The 11,080-nt window shown below is 50.7% G+C and overlaps 1 non-coding gene across 1 annotated transcript; it reads left to right on the top strand.

The window, feature by feature from the left end:
* The first annotated feature begins 445 nt into the window (after window positions 1-445).
* On the top strand, window positions 446-518 carry TRNAW-CCA (transfer RNA tryptophan (anticodon CCA)). The gene has a single exon. It is a non-coding gene; the product is annotated as a tRNA-Trp (tRNA).
* Window positions 519-11,080: the final 10,562 nt, after the last annotated feature.

Raw genomic sequence — 11,080 nt, 5'->3', positions numbered from 1 at the left:
TAGAATCATGATACATCCCAGGGGTATCTGCCTTGCAGCTCAATCTTTGCAGGGAGAAGATGTTTAAAAGCATGGGTCCACAGTCAAAAGAAATCCAGATGAATTTCATTCCTACATTATGTTTCTCCAAACATATTACGGGGAGTCCACTCTAAAGCCACGCTGAGCAGTCCTCAAAGCCCCAACCCCCCCAGCTCCCACGGCGCCACTGTCCACTCATGCTCACCAACAACTCTTTCTCAAGCCCTGGCTTCCAGACTCCTTTACCACCCTTTCCAGCCTGTCCCGTAGATCAGATTCCAGCAAGCAAGAATCCCCTCTCGTTAGGCGCCATAAAACTGACCCAGTGACAACAGATTTTTATCAGTTCAAGAGGAGAGAGAATACTTTCTTAATTTGGACCCCATCAGTTGTATTGTGTTGTAGAAGAATAGGTTTCGGGACTTCCCTGGTGGTCCAGTGGCTAAGACTTCATGCTTCCAATGCAGGCGGCCCAGGTTCGATCCCTGGTCAGGGAACTAGATCCTATGTGCTTCAACTAAAAAGATGCCACATGCAGCAACTAAGACCCGGCATGGCAAAAATAAATAAAATACTAAAAAAGAATAAGTTTAATTGATCTTGCTTCCTGGGAGAAGGCTTTGTGGCAGGCGAGTCTGGTGCTCCTGGTGGGCCCCTCAGACCACACCTGAGTTTATTCCAGAAGGATGATACAGGATGTGGACTGGCCACACAGAAAGACCGATCCTGTGCTTAGGGAGTTGAGGTGACAGGTCACATCAGCCGGTCCTCTGGGGAGGTCAGGGGCTGGAGAGAGAGTTAAGTCACGTAACTGATGATTCAAAGAATAATGCCTTTTCAATGAAACTCCAGTAAAAGCTCTGGACCCTGAAGCTCATTGCCCTCGTGGTTGGTAATCAGGTGTGCATGTTTGGGGAGTGTGCAGTATCTGAGGACATGGAAGCTTGCCTTCGGGCTCTCCCACTCCTCACCCTTGGGTCTCGTCTCCTCATTTGTATCCTTTATGAAAAAAACAAAAAAGATAACAGTCGGCACATCACTTTCCTGTGTTCTTGGAGTCATTCTAGTGAATCATCAAACCTGGGGGAACAGCAGGGGCCCTGAATCTGTAGCCAGATGGTCAGAAGTGGAGGTGGGGACTTCTCCGGTGGTCCAGTAGTTAAGACTCCACACTCCCACTGCTGGGGGCACAGGTTTGATCCTTGACCGATGAACTAGATCTTGAATGCCCCATGGTGCAGCCAAAAATCAATCAATCAGTCATATATTTTTTTAAAAAAGATAATTAGCAATATAATTGAAATAAAGAAAAATAAAGGAAGTGCAGGTGGCCCGGGGACTTCTGAGATTGCAGTGTCTGAAGTGAGGACCGTCTTTGCCTCATTTAACACCGCGCCCGCTGTTGGGGTCAGAATTGGACTGTAAGGCTTTCCTCCTCTACCATGGCTAAGAGGATACAATTTAGATGTGAACTTGCCCTTTCTGGGTGGAGAAATCACTTTTTAGGGTGTGGCTAATTCATTACTCAAGGACCTAGATTTTCCCCTAAGAAAATCTTCTGCCTTTGTGTTTGGTCTACTGTTTTTGACTGAAGAGGAGGGTAAGGGTGGCAAGTGACTGGGGATTGAAAACCAGGCTCTGATGAACTGGCCGCTGAAAGTCTTGTTTGTGTTTCCCCTCTGGACAGGAGACGGGCAGTCAGGGGCAGGGGCCAGATGCATAAAGAATCCCAACCGTCCTCCAGAGTTTGTGCTGCTTAATGGCTGTGCATAAATACTTCCACGGGAGCCAACAAATTAATGGCTCATAAGACCCTTTAAAGCCCTGCGAGCGGCAAAGAAATGAGAGAGAAGACCCAATTTGTTCGGTTCAGAGTTATTGGGATCAAGCTGGGTTTGGTTTCTTTTGTTTACTCATTTGTTTCCAAAAATAAATTTCGGGAGGACAGATCATTAAGGATAAAAGATGCGCCAGTGCACTTGAAACTGTTTGAGAACCAGGTAGAAAGGCAATAAAATACAAAACGGATTGCCGACGAGGGTTTTTCTAATGCCAAGGACAACGGCGGTAGACAGAAGTACAAACTGTGGACCATTGATCTTGGCCAGATCATGCCACCCACACATCCACCCCCGCTCCCCAGCCACTGGTTTTCCAGGGCAAAGTCAGCGTCAGGTAGCAGGAGGGAAATGCACTAGCTGTGTGTAGAACCTGGGATCTGGGGTCCTTCCGGAACATTCACTTCAGCCGTGCTATTATTGGCTGACCTGCATTGCGCCTGATCCACTTGAGTCTGTTTCGCAAGGAGCCTTTCCTCGGAGCCTCCGAAAGCTCCACAGCCCCCATAGCGGCAGTCCAGTGAGACCGCAAGCATGTGCATGTCCTAAAAACCTGCGCTGAGACCGCCTGTCTTCCACACACTGACTCTGTGACCTTGGGCACCCTCAGTTCCCTTGTTCGTAAAAATGCCAATACTAGTGACTCCTCATAGTGGGTTAAATGATAGCTCAGCTGGTAAAAAATCTGCCTGCAATTCAGGAGACCCCAGTTCAATTCCTGGTTCAGGAAGATCTGCTGGAGAAGGGCTAGGCTACCCACTCCGATATTCTTACTGGTGTCTCAGCCAATAAGGAGTCCACCTGCAATGCGTTGAGGCCTGGGTTCTATCCGTGGGTTGGGAAGAGCTCCTGGAGAAGGGACCATCTACCCACTCCAGAATTCTGGCCTGGAGAATTCCATGGACTGTATAGTCCATGGGGTCGAGAAAAGTCGGACATGACTGAGCGACTTTCACTTTCACTAAATTCGTGTCCACTGGAACCTCAGAATGAGAGCGTGTGTGGAAATCAGGTCTTTGCAGAGGTAGTTAATTGAGGATATTTTATTTCTTGTTTTTGGCTTCGTTGGGTCTTAGGTGTTGCAGCATGGGGCGTCTTCCAGTGCAGCGCATGGCGCAGTAGTTGTGGCGCGTGGGCTTAGCTGCCCTGAGGCAGGTGTGATCTGAGCCCCCCGACCAGGGCGGAATCTGAGCCCCGTGCATTGGAAGGCAGACTCTTAACCACTGGACCACCAGCGAAGTCCCTAGTTAAGGATCTTGAGATGAGATCATCCTGGTTGGGGTGACCTCTAATCCAAGGATGGGTGTCTTTATAAGAAGAGGTGAGGATACAGAGAGACAGAGATGTGCTCAGGGGAAGGGTACATGAAGATGGAGGCAGAGGCTGGAGTGATGCGTCTACACACTCAGGAACACGGAGGATCACCAGCGACACCCAGGAGCTAGGGGAGGGGGGACATAGAGTGGAGCTTCCCTTGGGGCCTCCAGAAGGAGCTGACCCGGCTGGTGCCCAGGTCTTGGACTTCTGGTCTCTGGAACGAGGGACCAAACAGACTTCTGCTTTTAGTCACCCGTTTCATGGCAATTGGTTACAGCAGTCCCAGGAAACTGATCTAGCCCTTTAAAGAGAATTGTGGTCCAGTCAGTGAAAAGACACGCAGACGTCTGATCAAGGCAAACCCTCAACCAGCGCTAGTTCTTCTCACCATTCCAGGATGTTGTAATAGGTAGCATCAGAGCTACGGGTTGGTGTTTAGCTTCAATCAGCGTCCTGGTGTCTTCACTGAAGAATGTCCCGGTGCAGGTTCAACACTCTGCCCCAGGGTGGGTTTTTTTTGTTGTTGTTGTTTTGTGGCTGCGCTGGGTCTTCCTTGCAGCATGCGGGCTCCTCTATTGATCCCTGTGGCACATGGGCTTAGTTGCCCCATGGCATGTGGGATCTTATTCCCCCACCAGGGATCAAACCCACGTCCCTTACATTGGAAGTTGAATTCTTCATCACCGAACCACCATGGAAGTCCCTGGGTTTTCACTTTTGAGTTTTTTCTTTTGTTTTCCCATGTGTAGTAGACATTGTCGGCGCCCCAGCCATGAGCCCTTGGCATTCCTCATTTCTGTGCCGTCTGACCCGCCGCTGGCTTGTAGCCGTGGTACCTGCAGCTCCTCCTGGGAGCTCTCGCTGGCTGCTGGCACGAGGTTTGCATGTGGGGCAGAGGGGAGCCTCCCAGGAATGCGCTTCCTGCAATGACTGACGCGACAGTGACTCAGTCACCCAGCTCCTCATCCCCCAGCTGGGATGGATCTGGGATGGGCCCGCAGGACTGAGCCCCAGCTGCCCGTAGCAGGAAGCTCTTGGTTCCATGCACAGCACTGGTTTCCATCATGAATGACCACAGGCTTGTTGACTTAAAAGCAATAGACACTGTTTTTCACAGTGTCTGGTGACTGCCAGTATCCTTGGCTTGTGGCCACACCGCTTCAGTCTCGGCCTCTGTCAACACGAGGCCCTCTCTTCTGTAGTCAGATCTCTGTGCCTCCCTCCTACAAGGATACATGCACGCATGCTAAGTCGCTTCCCTCGTGCCCCACTCTGTGGGACCCCACGAACAGTAGCCCACCAGGCTTCTCTGTTCGTGGGATTCTCTAGGCAAGAATTCTGGAGTGGGGGACCATGCCCTCCTCCAGGGGATCTTCCCGACCCAGGGATTGAACCTGCGTCTCTTACGTCTCCTGCATTGGCAGGTGGGTTCTTCACCGCTCACCTCCTGGGAGGCCCTACAAGGATACACGTGATTGTATTAAGAGCACACACATAATCCAGGACAATCTCTGTGCCTCAAGACCCTGAACCTCACCATGTTTTGCTGCACAGGCCACAGGAAATAGGACTCAGATATCTCATCGGGGAGTATGGTGGGATTCAGCCCACTGTCCCCTCACTCCCTCAGTTCTTCCTGGAATCAGCTTCCCAATGAACGAGTCCCTGACCCCTCCTCATCTCAGGGTGAGGACCGCACTTCTGACCGTGTCAGTTAACAGAGAGTGACATTCTGATCTGTTCTGTCAAGGAATCATTTACTAATGTCCTACTCACACTTCACCAACAGTTACACTTGCCTGAGTCTGAACAAGGATGTTACATTCTTGGAGGGTTGTTCATTAACTCACAGACATTAATCTGAGGAGGAAGGAGTGACTGGCTTGAATAGGTTTTCGGATAATAATAATCCAGGAGAAAGAAATCAGGGAGAGATCTAAAGGGAACTCCCACATGCTGCCTGAAATGTTTCTCAGCTTCGCTCTCAATGGTTTATGTTTATAAGTTGATATTTCTACGGGGACAGAAGTTTGGGTGGAGGTCGCAGGACTCTCATAGCTGTGGGTTTTTACCTGCAGCAGGTTGAAGGGGATAAGAAGTGAGAGAGGTGAGCTCCTCCTGGCAGGCCCCGTTGGGTGGCCAAGGGTGAGAACTCCCCCGAGCTCCTGAGGGTGTTTCCTCTGCACCAAGGCTGAGATCACGACCCCATGGCTGACGCTGTCAACTTTCACTGGAGGGAAAGTTATCATACTGTGTTTGGAGATGTTTGTTTGTTTGTTCACTTACTTGCTCATTCATTCTCTTTTCTCTGATGAGCGAAAAAATTGTTAAATTCTATAGGGCTTTACAATTTCCAGAAGTTTCGCACACGATTTCCTGTAATCCCGTAATAACCCATTTGCTTCCCACCCCTATCAGGCCCCTTCTTGCTTCCCTCTCCCCACTGGGAATCACTGGTTTGTTTCCTGTATCTGTGAGTTTGCTTTTTCTTTGTTATGTTCACTTGTTGTCATTGTTTAGTCACTAAGTTGTGTCTGATTCTTTGCAACCCTAAGGACTGTAGCCCGAAAGGCTCTGTCCGTGGTATTTCCCAGGCAAGAATACTGGAGTAGGTTGCCATTTCCTTCTCCAGGGGATCTTCCTGACCCAGGGATTGAACCTAAGTCTCCTGCATTAGCAGGTGGGTTCTTTAACACCAAGCCACCAGGGAAGCCAAGCCCTAGGTTACTGTATTTTTTAGGTTACACGTAGAAGTGATATCACACGGTATTTGGCTTTGTCCGACTTAATTCTCTTAGCATAATGCCCTCCAAGTCCATCCATTCTGCTGCACATGGCGAATTCTCACTCTTTCTTAAACGGCTGAGTAGTATTCCACACTACTTCTTAATCCAGTCATCTGTTGATGAGCACTTAGTCTGCAGCCTTGGCAAATAGGGCTGCACGAATCTTTCTGAATTAGAGTTTTTGTTTTTTTCAGATGTGTGCCCAGGAGTGAAGTCTCTGGGTCCTATGTTAGTTCTTCATTTTCTCTTCTGTTGGCCAGTCTCCGTGGGGTGCCTGCCCCCCCAACTCCAGGCAGTGGAAGGGCTTCTTTCAATCAGGACGGGGGAGACTGGAGGGCTTTTCTGCAGAAGTGATATTTAAACAGAGACTCCGGGGTTAGGAGGAGCGAGCTGGTCAGACGACAAGCAGAAACAGGTGTCTCCTGGCAGGAGGAAGAGCACTCACAAAGCCCTGGGGCGGAGAAGCAAGGGCTCAGGAGTTCACGGGGGAGACCCAGGGTGCGGATGTCCTGGGCACAGGGACGGGAGCCGGAGCCGGAGAGCGAGGCGGGGGCCGCTCGGGGCCCCTGCTGCGGGAGGGTCTGCATTTAGTCACAGCACAGTGGGACGCTACCCCGAGGACGGGGGAAGGTCATGACCTGGCAGATGTTTTAAGAGCATCTTCACCCTGGCTCCTCCGTGCAGAAAGCATCAGGAGCAGGGGAGGGTGGGAGCAGGGAAGCCAGGTTCGGCTCCTGGGTGTCTGGTGAGATGAGCTCACCGGGGGACGGATGGCCTTGGCCGTACAGTCCTTTATGGTCCGAACTGTGCCCCCGTGAATTCGTGTGTTGAAAACCTAACCCCAGGACCTCAGAATATGACTGTGTCTGGAGAAGGGGGTCTCTAACGAGGTAATTAAGGTAAAATGAGGTTACAAGATGGACTTGGGCTTCCCAGGTGGTGCTAATGGTAAAGAACCCGCCTGCCAATGCAAGAGACGTAAGAGATTCGGGTTCAATCCTTGGGTTGGGAAGATGCCCTGGAGGAGGGCGTGGCAACCCACTCGAGTGTTCTTGCTGGAGAATCCCGTGGACAGAGGAGCCTGGCGGGCTATGGTCCACTGGGTCGCAAACAGTAGGACAAGCCTGAAGCGACTTAGCACGCACATGTGCAAGAGTGGACCCACTCTGACTGTGTCCTCACAGGAGGAGGAGGTGAGGACCTCCCTCATCTCCTCACAGATGCACCCAGAGGACAGCCACGTGAAGACACGGGACAGGCAGCCAAGCAGCGAGGCTGCTGGAGAGACCAGTCCCGCCCACAAGTAGATCTCGGACTTGCAGCCTCCGGAACTGTGAGAAAAGGAATTCCTGCTGGTTAAGCTGCTCAGTGGGTGGTACTTTGTCAAGGCAGCCAAGGCTCCCCCGCCCCTGCAAACTGACCCACGCGGTGTCAGCTGAAGCGAGGCCGGCCCACGCGGCCCGGGCCCCCTCCCTCCCCACCTGCCTCCTCCGCAGCCTTGCCTCCTCAGTCATAGCAGTCTGCGCTAGAAGGGGAGCGTTGCCCATGCCCTTCCTGCTCCCCAGCTGACAAACGCCATCCTCTGGAAAGCCCAGTGGCCTTCCATACTCTGCAGTCTGTGTCCCAGAATTCTGCTGCACGGTCTCCTTCCAGAGAACTCACTCGACAATTCTGGGCTGCCCCATCCATTGCCCCAAGTCCCCTACATGCTTACAGCAATTCCCAACAAATGAATGTCACTTCGACATTACAGAGACAGAGCAAATTAGCATTTAGCACAGAAAGGGACTTCTTCTTCCTATTTTTTTTTTTTTTTTTGGCAAATCATATAACTCTAAATTACCTTCAATTTCCTAAATGGAATTTGGCTCGAGATTCATTCTGGTATGGAGTAGTCTGTAATGAGATTATATTATGTTTAGGGGAAAACATTCAAATGACCAAGATAATTAATTTTGCATAACAACCAACATATAGCAAGATCTGAAGCTGTAACTCAAAGCCTGCAGCCTGCCGGGGCCCCTGGGGGTGATAATGCTTCTTTCAAAATATAGCCACAAAGACAGTGCCAGGGACCCGTGAAACGTAGAGGTTTTAATGCTGGAAATGCCTGGTTCTTTCTGTTCCGGGGACAATGCTCATCTTTCCTCAGCAGCTGTCATTTACTGTAGGAGCTCTCCTGGGTTTGGGAAGATGAAAGAAAATCCCCAGGCGCGAAGGAGCATCCTGAATGGGTTTTGCAGGGGAAGAATCTTTTGAGGATCAATTCCAAGTATTTAAAATGTTTGGGGCTGTTTCAAGGGCCCAGCGTATGGTAGGATGGAGCATGTGTGTGTATGTGTGCCTGTGTGCGCACGTGCTTGCTCATCTCTTAAAGGAAAGAATAAGATCAAACCTTCTCTGGGTCTTTGAGTCCTCTTTGCCAGGTGGCTTTATTCGTACGATATTAGACTTGTCTGAACATCTGGGAAGGATCCGACTCGACAGCAATTTTCTGTTTTTGATTCACTGCTAAAATCACCTCTGAAACAGCCAGGACCTGGCTGCCTGCCTCCTTCCTTGTATCTTTTGGCTGAATCTAAGTCTAACATAGTCCAAGGATATACGTTAGGTTGGGAGCCAGGGAACCTAGATGGTTTAAGATCTGCTTCTCACTGCCTGTATGGTCTCAGAAATAAACTCCTGAACTGACACATGTGTTTGTGAGTGTTCGTGGCAGCCCTGTTTACAAGGGCCAAGTGACAGGAACACCCCAAGTGTCCGTCAGTGGGTGGCTGGATGGGAAAACTGTGGTCTATCCATACAATGGAATACTACACAGCCATCAAAGGAAGGAGGCACTGAAAACATGATGACGAATGAGAGAAGCCAGATAGGAGTCGTCGCCTATTTCACGGTTCCTTTTATATGACCTGTTCAGGGTAGGTAAACCCACAGGGACAGAAAGTAGATGGGTGGGTGGTGGGAGCTGGGCAGAGAGGGAAATAGGGAGTGACGGCTAGATGGGTCCACGGTTTCCTTTGAGGTGATAGAAATGTTTCGGAACTAGATGGAGGTGATGGTTGCACAACATCATGCATGTGTTACACGGACTGAATCGTTCACTCTAAAATGATTCATCTTATGAGAATCTCACCTTAATTTTTTTGGCCACACCTCACAGCTTTCAGGATCTTACTCCCCCACCATGAATTGAACCCTAGCCCCTGCAGTGAAAGTGTAGAGTCTTAACCACTAGACCACTAGGGAAGTCCCGATTTTACCTCAATTTTTAAAAAGTTCCTCCCATCTGTATTTCCCACCAGATCTTGGGGTTCCCTCTGGGAAAATTTCTTTCCCTCCACCCACTCCACTCACCCCCTCACCACTCAAACCCTCATCTCAGAATCTGCTTTAGGGAAACCCAACCTAAGACAGACCCCACGTGAAGGGAGGAGCAAAAGACAGTGCAGTCACATGCCTTTGTTGAAACCAACATTCCCCTAGCACATGCTGGGTACCAAGCCCTGTTTCCAGGTATTAGAGGTGGACCAGAGAAGCCAACAGGCAGAATCCTTTGCTGGTGGGGCTGGCATCTTTCCATTTGGCCTGTTGTTCAGTAGCCAAGGCGTGTCTGACTCTGTGATCTCATGACTGAGCATGCCAGGCTTCCCCTGTCTGTCACCGTCACCCCGAGTTTGCTCAGACTCATGTCTTTTGAGTCGGTGATGCCACCCAACCATCTCCTCCTGCGTCACCCCCCTTCTCCTCCTACCCTCAGTCTTTCCCAGCATCAAGGTCTTCTCTAATGAGTCAGTTCTTCACATCAGGTGGACAAAGTATTGGAGCTTCAGCTTCAGCATCAGCCCTTCCAAAGAACATTCAGGGTTGATTTCCTTTAGGATTGCTGGTTGGATCTCCTTGCAGTCCAGGGGACTCTCAAGAGTCTTCTCCAACATCACAGTTTAAAAGCATCAGTTCTTTGGTGCTCAGTCTTCTTTATGGTTCAAGGCTCACATACGTACATGACTACGGATAAAACCATAGCTTTGACCCCATGGGACTTTGTTAGCAAAGTGATGTCTCTGCTGTTTAATATGCTGTCTAGGTTTGCCATAGAGGGGGGAGGTTTCTCCAGGCGGGGGTGGGATTTATGCGTCTGCTCCGACGGGGCTGCTCTCTGCTTTGTCACTGCCAGAGCAGCCTTACCCCCGCAGGGCCTGGGTGGAGACTGGAGGAGGCCACCTCAGTGCAGGTCTGATTTGTGCCTGGCGCATCTCCCCGCTGCCTCCGGTTTCTTGCTCTTACAAGCAGAAATCAAGTGCATGTTCCACGAAGCTGCCAGCGCGGGGCGGGTCTCACCCTTTACGTATCGTAACCGAGCCCCAGATGCTCTGCTCTCTGGGCCACTGCGGATGGCCCCGATCTCCTCGCCGCTCGCCTGTGACCCTCCTCTCCTCCTCACACCCTTTCCTGCCGCACCCACCCCCATCGCGCCAATCGAACCGTGAAGACACTAGCTGGTGTTGGCCAGACCCTTCCTCCCCGGGATCCGAGGGCCCCCGCATCCCAGAGCACCTCGTTCTGTGATCGCTGACTTTATAGACGCACGTGGAGGTGCGTTGGCGTTCGGTGACGGATATGGAAATTCAATAAAAGGCAAGTTAATTAAAACAGAACAAGCTGTTGCCTGGGGCAGCAAAATGTAACTGCTTATTATGTGACTGGATGTGAGGGTACGAGGGGAGTATAGTGTTTTCTCTCTCTGCTGCCCGTGTTTCTAGAGCCTGCCGGCCGGCAGTAGATAGTTGCAGACTGGGATGTGTGTACGGACGTGTACGTGGCTGACTCTGCGTACAGGGTGACAGATGAAGAAAACCAACAGACATGGGCTGCTGGGCAGGGCTCACATCCCTTCTCGTGCTCGTTATAACCCCGGTGCAGACGCAGTGCCTGGTCCTTACTGAGGACATCTGTGTTGCTAATTGCCGTAATAATGCTGTGAAACAAGGTATGCTGTGAGGGGCTGGATTATGTTCCCCTAAAGTCATATGCTTCAGGGGATAGTTAAGGCTATGGTCTTCCCGGTGGTCACGTATGGTTGTGAGAGCTGGCTGGTAAAGAAGCTGGGTGCTGAAG

Source organism: Dama dama, chromosome 10 (genome assembly GCF_033118175.1).
Source record: "Dama dama isolate Ldn47 chromosome 10, ASM3311817v1, whole genome shotgun sequence".
Lineage (NCBI taxonomy): Eukaryota > Metazoa > Chordata > Mammalia > Artiodactyla > Cervidae > Dama > Dama dama.
The sequence above is the reverse complement of the archived record's forward strand: the minus strand, read 5'-3'. Positions and strand labels throughout refer to the sequence as shown.